At 38.7% G+C, this 19,981-nt stretch overlaps 1 protein-coding gene across 1 annotated transcript in view; it reads right to left on the bottom strand.

Moving 5' to 3' along the window:
- The window catches only part of PUS10 (pseudouridine synthase 10), a gene marked incomplete at both ends in the record, with an annotated part of 63,747 nt that overhangs the window by 29,729 nt on the left and 14,037 nt on the right, over positions 1-19,981 (bottom strand). The window lies entirely within an intron of this gene.

Genomic DNA, 19,981 nt, shown 5'->3' with positions numbered 1-19,981 from the left:
TTCACATGTACATGGTTAGCACTAGAATGTACTAATCTCTGTAGTTCATTTTGAAATAGAACAAAAACTAAGACGGATAGATGGATAAGCTGTTGGCTAGATATTCAAGAAAGCAAATATGGAAAAATAGGAACAATTATAGAATCTAGGTGGGTATGTGGATGTTCACTGTACCATCCTTTCAACTTTGTATTTGAAAATTCTCATAATAAAATATTAGGGGAAATGTGCTGAGAAGGATAAATAAACTAAAAGAGTTGCTGAAATGAAGACAACATTCACAAACACAGTTGTTAGGAGGATTAAATGAAATTCACGTACAATACTTTGCATAGTAAGTGTATAACATTAAGATTGCTCAGTTTGCTATTAGACTCCCATAGTTTTCATCTCAAAGAAAGGTAAAGACATGCCATTCCTCAGTATTAGCACCTTGTGAATGTAACAGAAGTCGATATGTGTAAGTCATTAAAATGCCATTATGTAGTCTCTGTTTCTATGTGTCAGAAAAATGGCCAGTCATTATCACATTACCACTCACATATTTGTATCCACCTCTAGACCTGTAGATACATGCACACATGCATACCACATACATATGAATACATACATATACATATGAATACCCACACAGATACGTATGTGGATATTGTATGTCTTTTTAAATGACCAGGAGGGCTCTAGAAACTTATGATCATTTGGAAAAACTCAGTACATTAATTCATTAAGATGTGAGCCAAGGGCTTCCCTGGTGGCCTAGGGGTTAAGTTGCAGCACTACTGCCCCTACTGCCTGAGTTTATGCCTGGCCAGGGAGCTAACCCACATGGCACAGCAGACCTCTCCTGTCTCACCCACTGCTCCCTTCAGCAGTGTATTTCAGTAGATCTTCCTGTTCTGCTCCCCACTCTGTCTCTGTGGGGAGACACCGCTTGCACCTCTAGCCTATATCCCAGTTCTTCAACGCAAAAATAAATAAAATAAAAATCTTATAATAAAGGAATAACTCTTAAAAAAAAAAAAAAAGACATGAGCCAAGCCAAATAAACTAATCACTAGCTATAAGAACTGTTGCCAGTGCCTAAATATCTGTACCTTCTGATTTGTTAATTTTGCAAGCCCAAACTAATACCATTCATAATACTATAAGACCCCCTCCTACTTTCCTTCCATTTATTCAAGTCCCCTTTGAAAGTTTATGAGCATAGTATAATATATAAATTACTAGGAGTCAGCCTAGGAGTCAGCAGACCCTGCTTTAGGCTTTAAGTGAACTATTATTCAATTTCCTAAGATACAAAATGAGAGAGTTAGAACAAAATGATTATAATTTAAACTTTTCTAGGTGGCTACATTAATAGACATTTATAAGTCTACCTAATGTTTCCAATAGAGGTAAAATTAAACTTTAGAGGACTTTGAGATGTTTTAAAAAAGGAATAATACCTCTCTTAAAGCTGAAATCTTGTAGTCAAAATTGCGTCACCTTATTTAAGCCATTACAAAGTACTTGCTTCCTCATTTATAAAACAGATATTAATACATCCTTTGCAGAGATATTGTAAGGTTTCAATGAAACTGTGTAAGTAAAGAACCAAGTAAGATTCCTGGCATGTATTTAATAAATAATAACTATTATTGTAGTTTTTTAATTAAAACCTTGTCTACAATTCACAAATAAAATTATCACTGCAAAGATTTACAAGACTTGATCCCTTTCCCTCTCATCCCAAATTACTCTCCATAGGTAGTTCTGGAACCTCCTTCTTCATCAACAAAATTTTCATGGATATCTAAGCTATAGAGAATTTTCTGTCCCTTCACGGGGACTCAGACTCTTCTGGCTTTTTTCAGTGACATTTTTCACTCCTGAGGTAAACTCTGTTCTCTATAGCCACTTCCAGGTGAGGCCACCAAGTCTGCCTGTATCCTGCAATCATCTGATTATAAAGCAGGGCAGAACTGAAGGTTGCCAAGGGAAACCAGATTATCATGTGTAACATGTAAAATTAAATCAAATGTCTTTAGTATCTGAGACTTGCTAAAGGGTTTTTCCCTCCTAATCCTCTGCAGGCTCCCTGCTCTGGCATGCCAGCAGCTTGGACAGAACTAATCACACAGCAGGGGCTGGAAGGCTGAATCCCAAAGAAGTCAGTGTTGCTCAATTATTCAATTTTTACCATGTGCTAATAATGCCCTGGACCTGTTTCCGCTGAGGTAAAAGAAGTACATTTCTCTTTCAGGTCACCAAGATAATTTTAATAAATGTTCTGTTCCTTAGTCAGTAGAAAAAAATTCAATCTCTAGAGAAAGCAATTTAATTCTTCTTCCCCAACAGAACCAAATGGCATTAAAGTTAACAAGTTTAATCAAATTTGATACCAAAGGCAATAAGCCACCTCTTGAAAATTCAAGAACCATGTAATTTAATCCTGGACTCTCCTTTAACTATGTTAAGAATTCTAGGCAACTGTACCTAAATGGGACAGCTGAATAACATGTTTGCAAAAGTTCTTTTGTAATCTGTTAATACACACACACACACACACACACGCTCACACCCCACAGAAGTCTCTGCCTAGAAACAGCTTTTGAGTTTAGAGTTTTGAGCTGGGGTTCATCAAGCACCAAACAGTAAGAGTGGGTGGTAGCAGGCAATGTATTGAGGTTAATTTAAGCAGAGACAGCAGGAAGAAAAGACAGAGAGAATGAGAGGCATTAAAGATGGTATGTACAGGGTATGTCCGTGTGTCTACCAATGTATATGGGAGCTTAACAACTAGAGATGAAACGGGAAAGGTCAGGAGCTTTTGAGTACCAGGTTAGGGCAAGAATCCAAAGACTAAAACCACACACTGAGCGCCATATTTATGTGTATACAACTCCCATGGCACCTCAATGAAGGAACAACTTTGGATCATCTATAATTTCTCAAGTCACAACATAACCATGATCATCACACTATTGTTTTTCTTATGTGGTAGTTTAAGAGGAAAACATTTCTTTTATCAAAATAGATCTTTATCATATGTGGGAAAATGTAGTATTAGAAAAACACATGTCCTGGGAAAATGACAGAATAATTATAAAAATATGTTGTCTCTCTGGCCTTAATAGACATGTGAATCTGTAATTCCTGAAAGAGAAAACAAACACTAGACTAGATGGCAGTCTGCCTTTAAATAGTGTGTGCTGGGCCTCCCTGGTGGCACATGCGGTTGAGCGCAGTGCTGTGAAGCTGCCTGCAGCCTCCGCAGTGCCGGTTCAATCCCCGCCAGCCGCGGAGCAACCCACATGGCACCGCCAGACCTCTCCAGTCTCGCCCACTGCTCCCATCAGCAGTGTATTTCAGTCAGTCTGCCTGTTCTGTTCCCCGCACTATCTCTGGTGACTCCTTTCACCCTCCTGCACATCTGGCCTGTACCCCGGTTCTTGTACAAATAAATAAATCTTAAAAAAAAAATATGGCAGAAAACTATTCTTTAAAAAAATAATAGTGTGTGTTGATTTATGGGTAATTTATTTCTCTGCACCTTGGTTTCTCAACTATAAATGAAGGAGCTCAATATTTCATTATTTGAAATATTGTACCTCCTATATGGTGAGATCTGTACTGAAAATAGAGACCAGTCTTTGCCCAAATGGAAACCCATGAACTAAGAGAGAGTAAAGGGAAACAAAATGATATAAATACTAATAATAAATAACAAATATTGATAAAAATAGAGTGGTGAGGGTTGTGACAGGGATATATTTAGAGAGTACATGTAAGGCAACTTCAGCTGTCTTTTTTTTTAAGATTTATTTTATTTATTTATGCATACAAGAGCTGGGGGTGTAGGCCAGAGGTGGGGGGATCGGGGGGCAGTGAGAGGATTCACCAGAGACAGAGTGGGGAGCAGAACACGAGGATCTACTGAAATACACTGCTGAGGGGATCAGCAGGCGAGACAGGAGAGGTCTGCTGAGCCATGTGGGTCAGTTCCCTGGCCAGGGATCGAACTCTTGCTGCAGTGGCTGCGGACAGCTGGATAGCTCTGAGACTTAACCCCTTCCACCCTTCAGCTCAGTCTGCAGGAAAATTGACAACTAATCTAAGCTCTAAAAATCAGTTACTTAGCATTAACTGGGTGAAAAATGGGGAAAGTATGTGCCCCAAAGAGGAAATCCTATAGTACAAAGGCCAGAGATGGTCAGGCAGGTTCTGGGAACTATGAGCCAATGGTCCCTAAAGGGAGTACAGAGGAGGAATCAGGATTTAAGTCACAGAACTTCCATACCAATACTAAAGGGTTCAAACTTTACACTTAAGGCAATATGGTACCACAGAAGGATTTTAAGCAGTGTAATCTTCATGAGCATATCTATCTTCAGGAATGCTCACTCTGATGTGAATTAGGGGGAAAATAAAAATGAAGAGTAATGAAGACATTTGATAAGCTGAAGCAGTAATTCAAGGAAGAAGTAACCGGGGCCTCCCTGGTGGCACAGGGATTAAACTCTTAGCACTATCTAGCTATCGCCAGCCACTGTGACATGAGCTTGCTCCCCGGCAAGGGAACTGACACACATGGTACAGCAGACCTCTCCTGTCTTGCCCACTGCTCCCCTAAGCAGTGTATTTCAGTAGATCTGCCTTTTCTGCTCCCCACTCTGTCTCTGGTGAATCCTCTTACCTCCTGCTCCTATGGCCTACATCCCAGTTCTTGTATGCATAAATAAAAAAAAAATAAATCTTAAAAAAGAAAAGAAAGAAAGAAGTAACATATGAAGGCAGTGCTGGTTGTGGTGGAAGGTGTAGGCAGCTTTAAGAAATATGAAGATAAAGACTAGCAAGCTTGATCAGCAGTGATGTGGGGTTTCTGAATTATCACTAATGCCCTTAAACCACAAGTCTTTTGTAGTCCACAAATCTCTTGAGTTCATTTATAATAACAAAGATAATACAAATATAGATGTGTACCAACAGGGAAATGACAATTCTTGTGTGGGGAGCTAGAGGTTTTACCCCCTGCTCCTTCCTTTCCTCCTTGCATATAGATTTACACACACATACAGATAGACACTTATGTATTTTTATTATTCACAAATAGCTTCAATAGGCTCAAAAACTAGGTTGGTGAAAATATAAACTCTTCTTCCTTCTTTCCACCTAGCACAACTGCCTGAGGTTTTTCCCTCCTCCCCCTCTCCCACTCCCAAATCTATTACAGCCTTGAATATTTGCCTCAGAGACCCACAGCACCCTTGTGTCAGGCATGGAGGCAGAGAGGAAGGCAAGAGAGGAAGAAGAATACTACTCCACTCTGCCACTTGGTTGAAGTAAAGACTCCCCCATATCTCCTCACCTTCACCATCTTCCTGCATCAATCCCATTCTTTCACCCGGAGCCTCAAAGGCCCACCCAAATCCTTTACATTATCTTTCTTTACAGGTTTGAGAAAAAAGAAAAGTGACTTTCTTTCTCTAACTTTCTTTACTACTACTATTGGTGATTAAAAAAAAAACCTTTAGATAGCATTAAAGTGGTGGTGATTTTTATTTTTGACAAGAGGGAAAAAGCAAGGACAAATCAGCAAAGATAGAATGAATCTCAGGGCTAAATTAGGTTTTACGACTCTACTAACCCATATCCCAGAAGAATTATTGTGTTTTGCTTTTTTCTTAAGATTTATTTTTATTTATTTATACATATAAGAACTGGGGTGTAGGCCAGAGATGTGCGGGGGGAGGGGAGTGAGAGGATGCACCAGAGATAGAGTGGGGAACAGAGCAAGTAGATCTACTGAAATACACTGCTGAGGGGAGCAGCAGGCGAGACAGGAGAGGTCTGCTGTGCCATGTGGGTCAGCTCCCAGGCAGGGATAGAACTAATACTGCAGTGGCTGGTGCAGTGACTGGTGATAGCTTGATAGCACTGAGACTTTAATCCCTGAGCCACAAGGCAGGCCAAGAATTATTGGTTTTATGTTGTGAGTTTTAAGGAGAATTTTCATTGTATTTTCCAATATTCTAGGTGCTAATATTTGCCTAGATGTGAATGATCTGATTAGAAATTATCTTCAGAGTAAATCAATGGTAGTGGGAAGGTGGGATAGGAGTGGAGGAAGAGAAAAGGATCAGTAAAGACAGAACAGCTGCAAGGACTAAAAGATTCTGGGATAGACACAAATAATGATAAATATGGTTCAGTGTTCTCTTTTAGTATCATATGATAATAAGGGGATAATTCTTGCTAATGAGGGCAGAATTTCAGGTAACTCTAGAGTTAACATCAGTGAAGCAAAAACATCTCAACAAATAAGTTAGCAATGGGTGTGGCTGGGGGTGCAAATGTGTTTCCTCTTAAAATTTGATTTTAGAGAACTAGCACTCTCACTGAAATACTAGTTAACATAAAGTGAACTTGTGAATTTAAGAGACTTCAGTGTTATAAACCAGCTCAATTTCAATAAGATGGAGAATGAGAAACAAACCAAAAAAAAACTCTACAAAATAACAAGAAAATAATCACTCCAGGGCCTTCCTGATGACTCAAGAGATTAAGATGCAGCACTATGAGGCTGCCTGCAGCCACTGCAGCATGAGTTCGATCCCCGACCAGCCAGGGAGGTGACCTACATGGTGCAGCAGACCTCTCCTGACTCGCCTGCTGCCCCCCTTAGCAGTGTATTTCAGTCAATAGCCTGTTCTGCTCCCCACTCTGTCTCTGGTGAATCCTCTCACTCCCTAAACCTCTGGCCTCTACTGCAGTTCTTGTATGCATACGTAAATAAATCTCTGGAAAAAAAAAAAAAAAGAAAGAAAATAATCACCCCAGCCAGAACTGGAATGCAGGAGTAGAAAGTTGCAGGGCCCAGGAAGCTGATCCCTAAGTGCTGGCAAATGGAGATACTAGTCCCTGAAAATCCAGCAAAGTGGAGGACAGGACACATAAGACAATAGAGGGTGAGACACTGAGTCTACAAATAGGAGGAATAGTTTCCTGACCACATTCTTAAAATTTTCTGGGGCCTGTGTGGTGGTCTAGGGGCTAAATCTCAGCGGTATCACTGCTATGGCCTGAGTTCAATCCCCTCTCAGGGAGTTGACCCACATATGGCTCAGCAGACCTCTCCTGTCTCACCCCGCTGTTCCCCTCAGCAACGTATTTTAGTATTTTAGTAAAGCCACCTGCTTGGCTTCCCACTCTGTCTCTGGTGAATTTTCGCACCCCCCACACCTCTGGCCTATACCCCAGTTCTTCTCTGCATAAATAAATAAAATAAATCTTTAATTAAAAAAATTCTGAGGAGCCAAACTAGCTTTTGTTTCTGCTGATTATAGATATATCAAGTTATCATATCAGCAATTAAACTATGGATTTAAAAAATATTGCTAAATCATTTAATATTCGTAAGAAAACAATAAACTCATTACATGTTAACATTAACATTTTTTGAAAAGTTACTATATAAACCAAAATAATTTAGTGAAAAGAGTGGCATCTTTTTGGAATTCTCTTTTTTCTTTAAAGATGTATTTATTTATGCATACAAGAACTGGGGTACAGGCCAGAGGTACAGGGGTGGTGAGAGAATTCACCAGAGACAGAGTGGGGAGCAGAACAGGCAGATGGACTGAAATACACTGCTGAGGGGAGCAGCTGCAAGACAGGAGAGGTCTGCTGTGCCATGTGGGTAGCTCCCTGGCTGGCCAGGGATTGAACTCGTGCTACAGAGGCTGCAGATAGTTTCACAGTGCTATGCTTAACCCCTTGTGCCACCAGGGAGGTCCTGGTACCATCTTTTAAGAGGGCAACTTGGAAATATTTATCAAAATTTTTAATGTGTATTTCCTTCAGCCCCGCATTTCCACTTCTAAGAATTCACTGGACAGAAATATAGATCGTACAGAAGCTCTACATAGACTGTGGCAATGACAAATGCTTGTTGTAAATTTCATCTGTAATAATAAAAATTGAAGGTGATATAAATGTATGTCAATGGGTTAAATGAAATGATTTTAGAAATTATGATTTAATCATAATTTATACAAGTGAAGTATATGTGAGTGAGCTCATAAGTTCTGACATGAAAGAATGTCCACCATAGGCTGTTATGAGAAAAATGGTTTGTAGAATATGTATGTTCCATGAAAGCAAAACAAACCCAAACCATGTAGGTACATGTATGTATGTGTTGGTGTGTGCCCAGCAAAAGGTCTGGAAAAAAACACCATAATGTTACTCCAGAAAATGGGAGGCAGGAAAAAGAGTTCATTTTTAACTTTATACTCTTCTTGTTTGAAGTTATTAACAAGGATATACTATATTTTAATTTAGAAAGAAAAAAATGTTATCTTGTGAATCTATTTCAGAAATGTAAAAGATATTATATAATCTATATGCTTATATACTCTTAGTTAGAAGTGTCCTAAATTAAATACTATCTAACAGATTAAGGACCATTTTATCTTAAAATGCACCACATTTCTAGGATACTTATTTCACTATTGATTTATAGCAATGATAAATCAGTAGAACAGAATAATTTTTATCTTTGGGTTGAGAATAAATTTTTATTTTTTAAAAATATATAGGGGCCTCCCCAGTGGCGCAGCAGTTGAGTGCTGTGCTGCGAAGCTGCCCGCAGCCTCTGCAGCGCCAGTTCAATCCCCGGCCACCAGCGAGGGTCCCACATGGCGCAGACCTCTCCTGCCGCACCCACTGCTCCCTCAGCAGTGTATTTCATCAGTCTGCCTGCTCTGCTCCCCTCTCTGGCTCTGGTGAATTCTCTCACCCTCCCGCACTTCTGACTGTACCCAGCACTTGTATAAATAAATGAATAAATCTTTAAAAAAAAAAATTTAAAAATAAATAAATAAATAATAAAAATGTATAGGCTTTTTGAACTCTAATACTTCTAAGAGGGATTTGTGCTTAACATATACTTCTTGGTTCTTTCTCTTCCTCTTTATTCCTCAGTGCCTTATTTGAATGGGGCCTACATCACATGGCTTACTTTAGTGGTGTCTGCAGCCCTTTAGCATTATGCTGAAGGGGTGAGGAACACCTTAAAAGGAGAAAACAGACTTCTACATCAAAAATGTGCACTTTTGGGTCTTCCTGGGTGCAGGGGTTAAACACAGTGCTATCAAGCTACTGCAAGCCACTACAGCACGAGTTCAATCCCCTGCTGGCCAGGGAGGTGACCCACATGGCAGAGCACACCTCTCCTGTCTCACCAGATGCTCCCCTCAGCAGTGTATTTCAGTAGATCTGCCTGTTCTGCTCCCCACTATCTCTGGTGAATCCTCTCATCTCCGCACCTCTGGCTTACACCCCAGTTCTTGTATGCATACATAAATAAAATAAATCTTTTTTAAAAAGTGCACTTTTATATCAAGGAAACCAAAGAAAATGCATTAAGAGTATCTATTAATTCAGAATGCATGTTTTGAATAGGGGTCAGGGAAAAGTTACCTTTCTTTAGTACATGTTTCCTTCATAGAGAGAGCAGATTAATAATGCAAATGAGCATGGGGGGGGATGCTTTAAATGTATTAAAAAGTAGTTTGAAAGGACTCTCAAGTACATTAAAAATACTTTTTGCATATAATTAACATGTCAATTGCAAATTTGTTTTTAGCTATTCATTAAAAGATATCCCCAAGGATCATTTCAAGCTGAAATTTTAATGAATGGACTATGTTAAACTAGTTCAGGTTATTGTATGTTTCTGAAAGTAACCCAGTTGTTTTAAAAGATTCTGTAATCAATTTAAAGAGAACAGTGACCATTTTTAACATAAATCTCATTCCCCATAAGTACAATACAGATGTTGAAATGACAGAATAAAATCTTTGTAAACTGCAAAATGTATACAAAACTCTCATATATCATGACTTTTATGGAAAGTTCTTTCTCCAAAATAATACATTTTATTATATTTGAAAAACAGGTTATATGTCAAGCTATTGCTATTTGAGTCGTTCTAAATTTATCAAAACAAAGCACTGAAAAGTATAAACAAAATCTTTCCAAATAAATGATAAACTCTTCTGATCTGTTAAGGTCTAGTGTGCCTATCACTACCTTTTCTTTCCAGGGATTTGCCTAAGTGATGTCAGAACCAGAATGGGAAAGAGGCTTTCTAAATTGTTCTGAAAAAAGCATGAGATACCGAGAAAAAAGAAGTAGGTTCAAATTCTCTTCCTGGGTCTCCCTAGTGGCACAAGGGGTTAAGATGCAGACTATGAAGCTATCCACAGCCACTACAGCATGAGTTCAATCCCTGACCAGGGAGCTACCCACATGGCGCAGCAGACCTCTCCTGTCTCACCTGTTGCTCCCCTCAGCAGTGTATTTCAGCAATCTGCATGTTCTGTTCCCCACTCTGTCTCTGGTGAATCTTTTTAGCCCCTCCCCACACCTCTGGCCTGTACCCCAGTTCTTGTATGCATAAATAAATAAATCTTAAAAAAAACTCTTTCTACTTAACAGCAAGTGATTTGTTAAATATCCTTTAGAGGCCTCCCTGGTGGCACAAGGGGTTAAGACACAGCCTATGAAGCTATCTGCAGCCACTGCAGCACGAGTGCTATCCTTGTAGCACGAGTTCAACCCCTGGCCAGGGAAGTGGCTCACATGGTGCAGCAGACCTCTCTTGCCTGGTCTACTACTCCCCTCAGCAGTGTATTTCAGTAGATCTGCCTGTTCTGCTCCCCACTCTGTCTCTGGTGAATCCTCTCGCTCCCCACACCTCTGGCCTGTACCCCAGTTCTTGCATGCATAATAAATTTTAAAATTTTTTTAAAAATACCCTTTTATCTCTTGTTTGCTCATCCATTAAACAGAGATTACTGTTTCTTATATAACTGGAAGCCTAAATGAAATAGTCTATCAAAGAATAATTGTTTTTATAACACAAGTCTCTTGACTCTGGCAATTCAAAAAGTATATTAAGATACTTCTTAAAGCACATTCAACAAAAAAGGAGATTTCTTCAAGTTTTGCCCTCTCCAAACTTTCAGTTCTAATTTCAGTCTTTCAGCCTAGTTTTAGTTTAAGGTAGATGCTATTTTTAAAATTTTGTTGTGAATCTGAGAATGGAATACTATTTGCAGTTTCTAGCTATGGATGCTTATTAACAGATGTGTGAGACATAAGGGCAAATGATCTAGGCAGATCAAACTATACACTCAACACTAAAATGCAGTAAGATACTAGAGAAAAGAGAAAGGCTCTTAGCCATTAAATCCTGTCCAGTTTATAGAACACCTTGATTTAGTATTAAGAAAGAAGGAAAGAAGAGCGAGAAGGAGAGAAGGGAGGATGAAGGAAAGGCAGAGTAAGGAGCAGAGAGGGAGAAGGAAAGAAAAAGAGGTAAGAAACAGGGAGGGCCTCCCCTGGTGGAACAGTGGTTGAACGCTGGGCTGCAAAGCTGCCAGCAGCCTCTGCAGCGCCGGTTCCATCCCCAGCCGCTGGAGAGGGCCCCACATGGCGCAACAGACCTCTCCTGCTGTGCCCACTGCTCCCCTCAGCAGTGTATTTCATCGGTCTGCCTGTTCCGTTCCCCACTCTGGCTCTGGTGAGTTCTCTCACCCTCCCGCGCTTCTGACTATACCCAGTGCTTATATAAATAAATAAATCTTAAAAAAAAAGAAACAGGGAGACAGTTAGAAAGAAGAAAAAAGGAACCATGGGTTCCTAAGAATAACTTGGCAAAGACCTGTCTAATGGCAAGATCTAATGACAACGCTGTGGTGAGTGGGACATTTCAAGTAAATTTCTAGAGAATGGTAGTATGATGAGTTATTCATATACCACCAATAATTTTGTGCAATACGATATTAAAACAGAAACTAAAATAACTAAACAAATTAGACAAGGTATATGATCTCATGATTATTAAATATACTCAGAAGTCTGATGTTTTTCCCTCTTCTCTTCTACCACTCATCCATTATGTAAGCTTAAAATTTACATTCTTCTTTTATTTTATTACATCTTTGTTCCTTTTTGTATAATATTTGATTTCTCCCTTCAGGTGTAGTCTCCAAAAGTTCTTCCACAACCATAGCACCCATAACCCATCCCTTGTGCTATTCCCACCCACCCCCCCATTTTGACCCCTCTGCTTCCCCCTCCCCTGCTGTATGCCTCAGATCTATGGTCAGTTTGCAAAAACTTACAAACATTCTAAGGGTCACTATTGGGTATGAATCCTACTATTAATGCCCCAAAAGAATATAAACTCTACTATAAAATTTTTTACATGTTTTCTGCTCATATTCTTCCATATAATTAATTAGTAAAATAAATGGACAGATTTCCATTAGGATTGTTACAGTACAATAAAGCACAGCTAAAAGAAACAAGATGTTACACCTTGGTAATTTAATGCATTAAATAAAAATAATGTAACCATAATAAAAATTAAATACAAACATTATATCTTAAAAGTAAACAAAAATGTTGGACTTCTGGGTAAGAGGGGAAGGTCAAACTTAGGCAAGAACTTTTGCTAATCCTCTAAAACAACATTAAAGAGATTTGGTAAAAGTACATAAAATCTACCAGGATGGGGACAGTGAGGCTGTATGAAATAGCAATAGTTTGGAAGTTGGAAAGCAGAAGAGTGGCTTGGACTAGCAGACCCCCAAAAAGCTGAATCCTAAATTTGGGAGCAGGGGAAACTGACACTCCACAATCAATAAAAGTCTGGGGAAAAAATAGCACCAAGGAATTTTTGAAGTAGGAGTAGGGGGAGCAAAATAAAGATTACTGACTAAGAATCTGTTTGAAAAAGACGCAGCTCTTCGAATTCCTCACACCACTCCGTTCAGCCAGGGGAATGCCCCTCCCTAACTCCTAGAAAAGAGATTGTTTCTGGCTATGATCAAATGAGGGTATTCTGACTGGAATCATGAGTCACAGTTAAAGCAGTCACACTTCACTGAGTATACACAAGCACAGAGATCCTGACATACACCACCCCTGAGCCCTCCCCAGCTCCTCAACTTGGAGACCTTAGGAGCTCTCTAGATAGGAGAGTGCACTTCTGCGAAGAAGATGACCTGCTCAAGGAAAGACCAAAAGACAATGATAATGGAGACATCACTCACTATTGAGTAACACTGAGGCAGTGAATCATCCCTCCTTATTTGCACTTGGCTTCCAATTGATTTTTATTCTGTGCTCCTAATTATGACCAGCCAACCAAGGATCAGCAGACAACTGAGGAAAGTCTCTATCTAACATGGAAGAGACACACCAAAATAAACAGAAAAAAAAGCAACCTTTAAGAAGCGCGAGATAAGAAAAAAACTTCAACAATAGCAAAACATCTCAATATTCTTAGAAAGATTTATCAAACAAATCAGGAATTTACTTTTCTAACACACATGCACACAAAGACAGATACATTGGGAAAGAAGAGAAAAAAGTATGTTAAGTATTGAAAATTAAAGACATAGCTGTGAAAAACTCGGCAAGAAAACTGGAAATAAAATTGAGAATATTTGGTAATGGTGGATCAGTCCTCCTGCTAGGGACAACTAGAAAAGCTGGACAAAACTTTTTAAAATCAGCTTGAAGATATCAGAAAGTTAACAAAGCAATAAAAAATTACAGGGCTAAAATCCAAAAGAAGGAAACCAGGATAAGTCAGGCAGCTTTCCCTCCAAGGAACATCTGTTAATCAAAAGAGGTAGCTGAGGGCCTCCCTGGTGGGACAAGGGGTTAAGATTCAATCTATGAAGCTACCCACATGGCACAGCAGACCTCTCCTGCCTCGCCCACTGCTCCCCTCAGCAGTGTTTTCAGTCATTCTGCCTGTTGTGCTCCCTACTCTGTCTCTGGTGAATCCTCTCACCCTCCAAACCTCTGGCCTGTACCCCAGTTCTTATATGCATAAATAAATATTAAAAAAAAAAAAAAGAGGTAGCTGAGCATCAAGAAAAAAGGGCCCAGAATTAGGGTCCAGCATCCACTAACAAAGGACAAGACCTGGGCTTTGTCTGAAACCCTGAAGGATTATACTCTAGGAGTAAGGGTAAATGGGGAATAGAACAGCCTTTAAATGTACAAAAAACGGTCAAGGTGATTCAGAGTTGCTAATGTCCAGGGCCAGAACCAAGAAGAAAAAAACAATCTTCTCAAAAGATAACATTATTCTAGGCTTCAAATTATTTATATTTTTTATAATTAATGCCCAGCACTTTTTTAAAAGGCACATAAGAAGACAGATGACGAAAAAATGAGCAGTAGAAACATATACACAGATGATCCATAAAATAGAGTTAACAGGTCTTGCTTTAAAATTTAAGCAATGTTAACTACATGTGGGAAAATAAAAAAGAAAATATTGTTATATGTCAATTATATCTCAATAAACTTGGAAAAATAAAATATTGAACACATTGAAAGAAAACTATAATAGAAACTACATAAATTAAACAAACCTAAGGTGTGGAAATGAAAAAACTCATCAACATCAATTAAAAACTCAATAGACAGGCTTAACAACAAATTAGACATAACTGAAATGATAATGATGACCTGGAAGGCAGTTTAAAAGAATACCCAAAGTAACATAAGAGAATCAAAAGGATAATTTTTTTTAACATATAAATAGGTTCAATGAAAAGGTCTAACATGTCTATTTGGAATTTCAGGCAAAGGAAAAATAACAGAACAGAAATATATTTGAATTAATAACAAATGAAAATTCTCAAAACTGATAAATAATATCAAACCAGAGATGAAAAATCTCATGAATCCCAAATAGGTCAAACATAAAGAAAATGTACCTAGACACACCATAGCAAAGTTGCTCAAAAAATAAAAGTAGGGAGAATACCTTTAATACTGCAAAGCAAAGAGATTACCTTTAAAAGAATAACTAATAAAATGACATCCATTTCTCAACAACCACAAAAAAAAAAGAAAACAAGCAGAATTAATTAAATGCTAAGAGAAAAGAAAACAACTTAGAATTAGATATCCAGTGAAAATATTCCTCAAGAATAGGATGAAATAAAAACATTTTCACAAAACTGAGTAAATTCCTTACTGTCAGAGCCACATATTAAGAAAAATGAAAGAGGGCCTCCCCGGTGTCACAGTGGTTGAGCGCTGGGTTGCGAAGCTGCCCGCTGGTTCAATCCCTGGCCACGAGCGAGGGTCCCACATGGTGCGTAGACCTCTCTTGCCGCACCTGCTGCTCCCCTCAGCAGTGTACTTTATCCGTCTGTTCTGCTCCCTGCTCTGGCTCTGGTGAATTCTCTCACCCTCCCGCACTTCTGACTGTACCCAGTGCTTGTATAAATAAATAAAGCTTTAATAAATAAATAAATCTTTAATAAATAAATAAATAAATAAATGTATCTTTTAAAAAAAAGAAAAGAAGAATGAAAGAAATAAAAGAATATTCTTTAAGCAGATTCCAGGTGAAAGCACAGTGATTCAAGGAGTTACAAAGGATAAGTAAGTGGGTAAATCTAAATGAGTTTTCACTGTATAGACTATTGCCTGTATAAGTCCTAATAATAATAATGTGAGATTTAAATATGTAAAAAATGAAAATACACACAAGACACATAAATAAAGTGATAACTGGAGTTAAAGCATTCTAGGGTCCTTGCAGTATCCAGAAAAGTAAAAGTACCAATTTAATGAGACCTTGTTAAATCAAAAGGAAAAAATATCAACTAAAGAAAAAAACTGTTTTAAAAATAATGATCATATTGTAAAATATCCTAAGGAATGTACAACAAAACCATTAGAACTATAAAAATAAGTTTCTTTACTACCATTTTGGTGGTGAGGAAACAATGGTGACTGCACCTGAGGGGAGAAATCCTATATTTATGAAAAGATAATCAAGGATGTTTAGGGGCCTCCCTGGTGACGCAAGGGATTAAGACGAAACCTATGAAGCTGTCCGCAGCCTCTGCAGCACGAGTTTGATTCCAGGCCTGCCTGGGAGCAACCCACATGGCACAGCAGACTTTTTCTGTCTCGCCTGCTGCTCCCCTCAGCAGTGTACTTCAGTCAATCTGCCTGATCTATTCCCTGCTCTGTCTCTGGTGAATCATCTCACACCTCTGGCCTGTACCCCAGCTCTTGTATGCATAAATAAATAAATCTTAAGAAAAAAAGATAATCAAGGATGTTTAATAAATAAATCATATCAATATTTCAACATTACCTATATGAGTTTTTAAATTATGATTTAATGAAAATGTATGACATTGCTATATATGTATATATCTAAAAATTTTAAATAAAAACATGTCCACATCCTGGAGCCTCCCTGGCGGCACGAGGGGTTAAGACACAGCACTATGAAGCTATCTACAGCCACTGCAGCACGAGTTTGATCCCCATCCAGGGAGATACCCACATGGTGCAGCAGACCTCTCCTGACTTGCCCGCTGCTCCTCTCAGCAGTGTATTTTGGTCAGTCTGCCTGTTCTGTTCCCCACTCTGTCTCTGGTGAATCCTCTCACCCCCCACATTTGTGGCCTGCATCCTAGCCCTTGCATGCATAAATAAATAAATAAATCTTTTTTTAAAAAAGCAAAAACATGCCCACTTCCTTCTGCCAGTACTTTCTCTGAGCACTCCTGCTATAGTTATAGAGACTGCCACACAGCTAATGGTTAAACAAAAAACTGCAAGCAGCAAAAAGGAAGTAGCCTGTGAAATGACAATCCAAGAGTAAATTAAGATTTTTGCAGTGAGTTTTATATAAATGATGAGTCTCCTAATTAGTTGAAAAAAATAGTTATCTATTTGGATAACTGCATAATAGTTATGGCAAGAAGAAAGATACTCAGTTATTCTTTTTTTAAAAAAAAAAAAAAGATTTATTTATTCATTTATACAAGCACTTGGTACAGTCAGAAGCACCGGAGGGTGAGAGAATTCACCAGAGCCAGAGCAGGGAGCAGAACAGGCAGAAGGACCGAAGTACACTGCTGAGGGGAGCAGTGGGTGGCAGGAGAGGTCTGCGCACTATGTGGGACCCTCACCCGGGCTGGAGATCAAACCGGCACTGCAGAGGCTGTGGGCAGCTTCGCAGCCCAGCACTTAATCGCTGCGCCACCAGGGGAGGTCCTCAGTTATTCTTAACAATAAATGCACAAATAAAGATTTCTGGATGGGACATTGAATGGTATCAACTCTAGGAAACAGTTTCTAGTATTGATTCTGTATTATCATTAAGGGAAAGTAGACTCAGTTTTATTTATAAGGAAAAATTTATAAAGATAACTTTCAATATTTTAAGCAGCACAGCATAATTTTAAGAAAGAGAAACAAATGCTGCAGCACTACCATAATCAACACTTCTTAACACAAACCTGGTTGGTCTAAAAATACTAGCTGACTTTTTTTTTTCTTAAAGGGAAGAAAGCACTAGCTCTACTCCTCAAGAAAGGTTTCTGACAAGTTAATGAAGTTGGATATGTCTGACTTTAAGGAAGTACCTGCCACCATCTCCCTCCTTCTTGGACATTTGGGCACATCCATGATAAAGGACATGGCTGAAAGCCTTACACATTCCCATCTCCACTTAGAAGTCAATTATAGAACTTCAACATTATAACTCATTATCACACAAACATACCAATCTCCATTAAATCAAAGAAAATCAAAAGTAGCTCCTCACAAAAATGACTGGAAATTCTTCTATTTTAAGATATCTGCTGTTAATAAGATCTTGGATTCAAAACCTCCTCTGAACCTATTCTAGTCAACTGATAACAAAACTTAACCACAAGTGTGGTGGGAAAATGCTAAAAAAAAATGTAATTTTTATTTTATCTTCAAAGTTACAATTTTAGAGAATCACCAAACGGATTGGTTGTTTATCACCACACTTGTTAAGCCACAGAAGACCAAAACCTAGTCTAAGTGTGCCCTATAGTCACAGAAAAACAATAACCTTTTTTTGAAATTTGACCAAATCATAATGTAGGCAGTACAGGACAGCAATAATGATAAACATAGACTTTACAGTTGGACAGAGAGAGTTCAAATCCTAGCTCTGCTATTTATTAACAATGCAATTTGAGTTTCAATTTCATCATCTGTAAAATAGGGATAATAACACCACCTATTTTAAATGGCTATGATGATTAAATGAGAGGACATGCAGTAACTATTATGCAAATAATAATCGGTAGCAATTACTACTCATTTTTGTCCTAGGAAAGGGGTTTTATCTAATTCCTCCTAAAACATAAGAATAGGTAATTGTGGTGATGTTACTATTTTACATATAAAGTATCACTTTATACTTATATATTGCTATCATTATGAATGATTTTTTTAAAAAATCATAACTTACTAGGTCAGAATTACTAAGTCTAAAGCATAGTGGTGATGTGAGACTCCTTGACAACTGGATTTCTGACTACCTGTCCTATCCAGGACTTGGGTTCTATATAGATCTTGACTAATCACATGTCACTCATTGTTTGTCCCTTGGAACATGTGCCAGTTATGTATCAAGTAAGAATGTTGAACCTGGTTCCATGTCTAGTTCCATGTTCCCCACAACACAGCAGCTCTGCCTGGATTTATAATTCTGGTGATCACCTGCTCCTTAGAGTTATGTTCTTGAATTGGGCTTAGTGGAGTAGTTAAGAAAAGGCAATGAGTCAAGGTAATTAGGTAATAAAGCACACATAAGGGGGCCTCCCTGGTGGTGCAAGGGGTTAAATCTCTTCATTATGAGGCTATTGGCAGCTATTGCAGCAGAGTTTGATCCCCTCGCAGCAGACCTCTCCTGACTCGCAGCAGACCTGACTTACCTGCTGCTCTTCTCCTGACTTACCTGCTGCTCTCCTCAGCAGTGTATTTCAGTAGATTTACCTGCTCTGCTCCCTACTGTCTCTGGTGAATCCTCTCACCTTCTGTACCTCTGGCCTGTACCCCAGTTCTTCTATGTAAAAATAAAATCTTTTTTTAAAAAAATAAAGTACACATATGAAAGATGGAGAGATGTGTAGTTTAAAAACAAGCAAACAAGGACTTCCCTGGTGGTGCAGACAGCTTTATAAAGCTATCACTAGCCACTGCAAGCACAAGTTCGATCCCTGGCCGCCAGGGAGCTAATCCACATGGCACATAAGACCTCTCCTGCCTTGCCCGCTGCTCCCCTCAGCAGCGTATTTCAGTGGATCTGCCTGTTCTGCTCTCCACTCTCTCTGGTGAATCCTCCTCAATCCACCTCCACGCCTCTGACTTACACCCAAGTTCTTGTACGCCTAAGTAAATAAATCTTTAAGAAAAAAAACAAACAAAGCATGAAGAAGGGAGGCATACCCAAATTCCAATAACTGTGATATACCTGACAAACCTGTCTTCTCCTCTTCAGATAAGGATGAGATGATTAAGTAAAATGTTCCCAATCTGTGTGGCTTTAAAAAAGAAATCATACAAGTATATCGTCTACCCAATACACAAATATTGGGGATTCATTAAACTTTCAGAGACTAAAAGGAAATCAGCTTATATACAAAGGTTGGGGACTCCTAGACTCTTAATTAGAGACTCTCAATAGATGTAAATGGATTTACACATGGAGTGGTGAGGTGGTAAGAGCACTGACAAATCATCATTTTTCAACAAGTTCCATAAAAAGCTAGATGAACCTGTTCTAAATGAAGTTCTAGAACAAATCTCCCACAAAGCTTTGATTCTATGATCCTAATAATACAGCCTTTCATACACCCATAATGTGCTCACAGGAACATGCCTTTGGAATTCCCTTTTATCAGAAAGGAGGGTTTGAGTTGCTGCATGTTATGTGAAAGCTGTTTTTTTTAAAGATATATTTATTTATGTATACAAGAATTAGGGTACTAGGGTGAGGGGGTAGTGAGAGGATTCACCAGAGATGGAGTGGGGAACAGAACAGGCGGATTGACCAAAATACATTGCTGAGGAGAGCAACGGGCAAGACAGGATAGATCTGCTGCGCCATGTG

This window comes from Talpa europaea, assembly GCF_964194135.1.
Source record: "Talpa europaea genome assembly, chromosome: 6".
In the NCBI taxonomy this organism is placed as follows: domain Eukaryota; kingdom Metazoa; phylum Chordata; class Mammalia; order Eulipotyphla; family Talpidae; genus Talpa; species Talpa europaea.
This window is presented reverse-complemented; position numbering and strand designations above follow the sequence as displayed.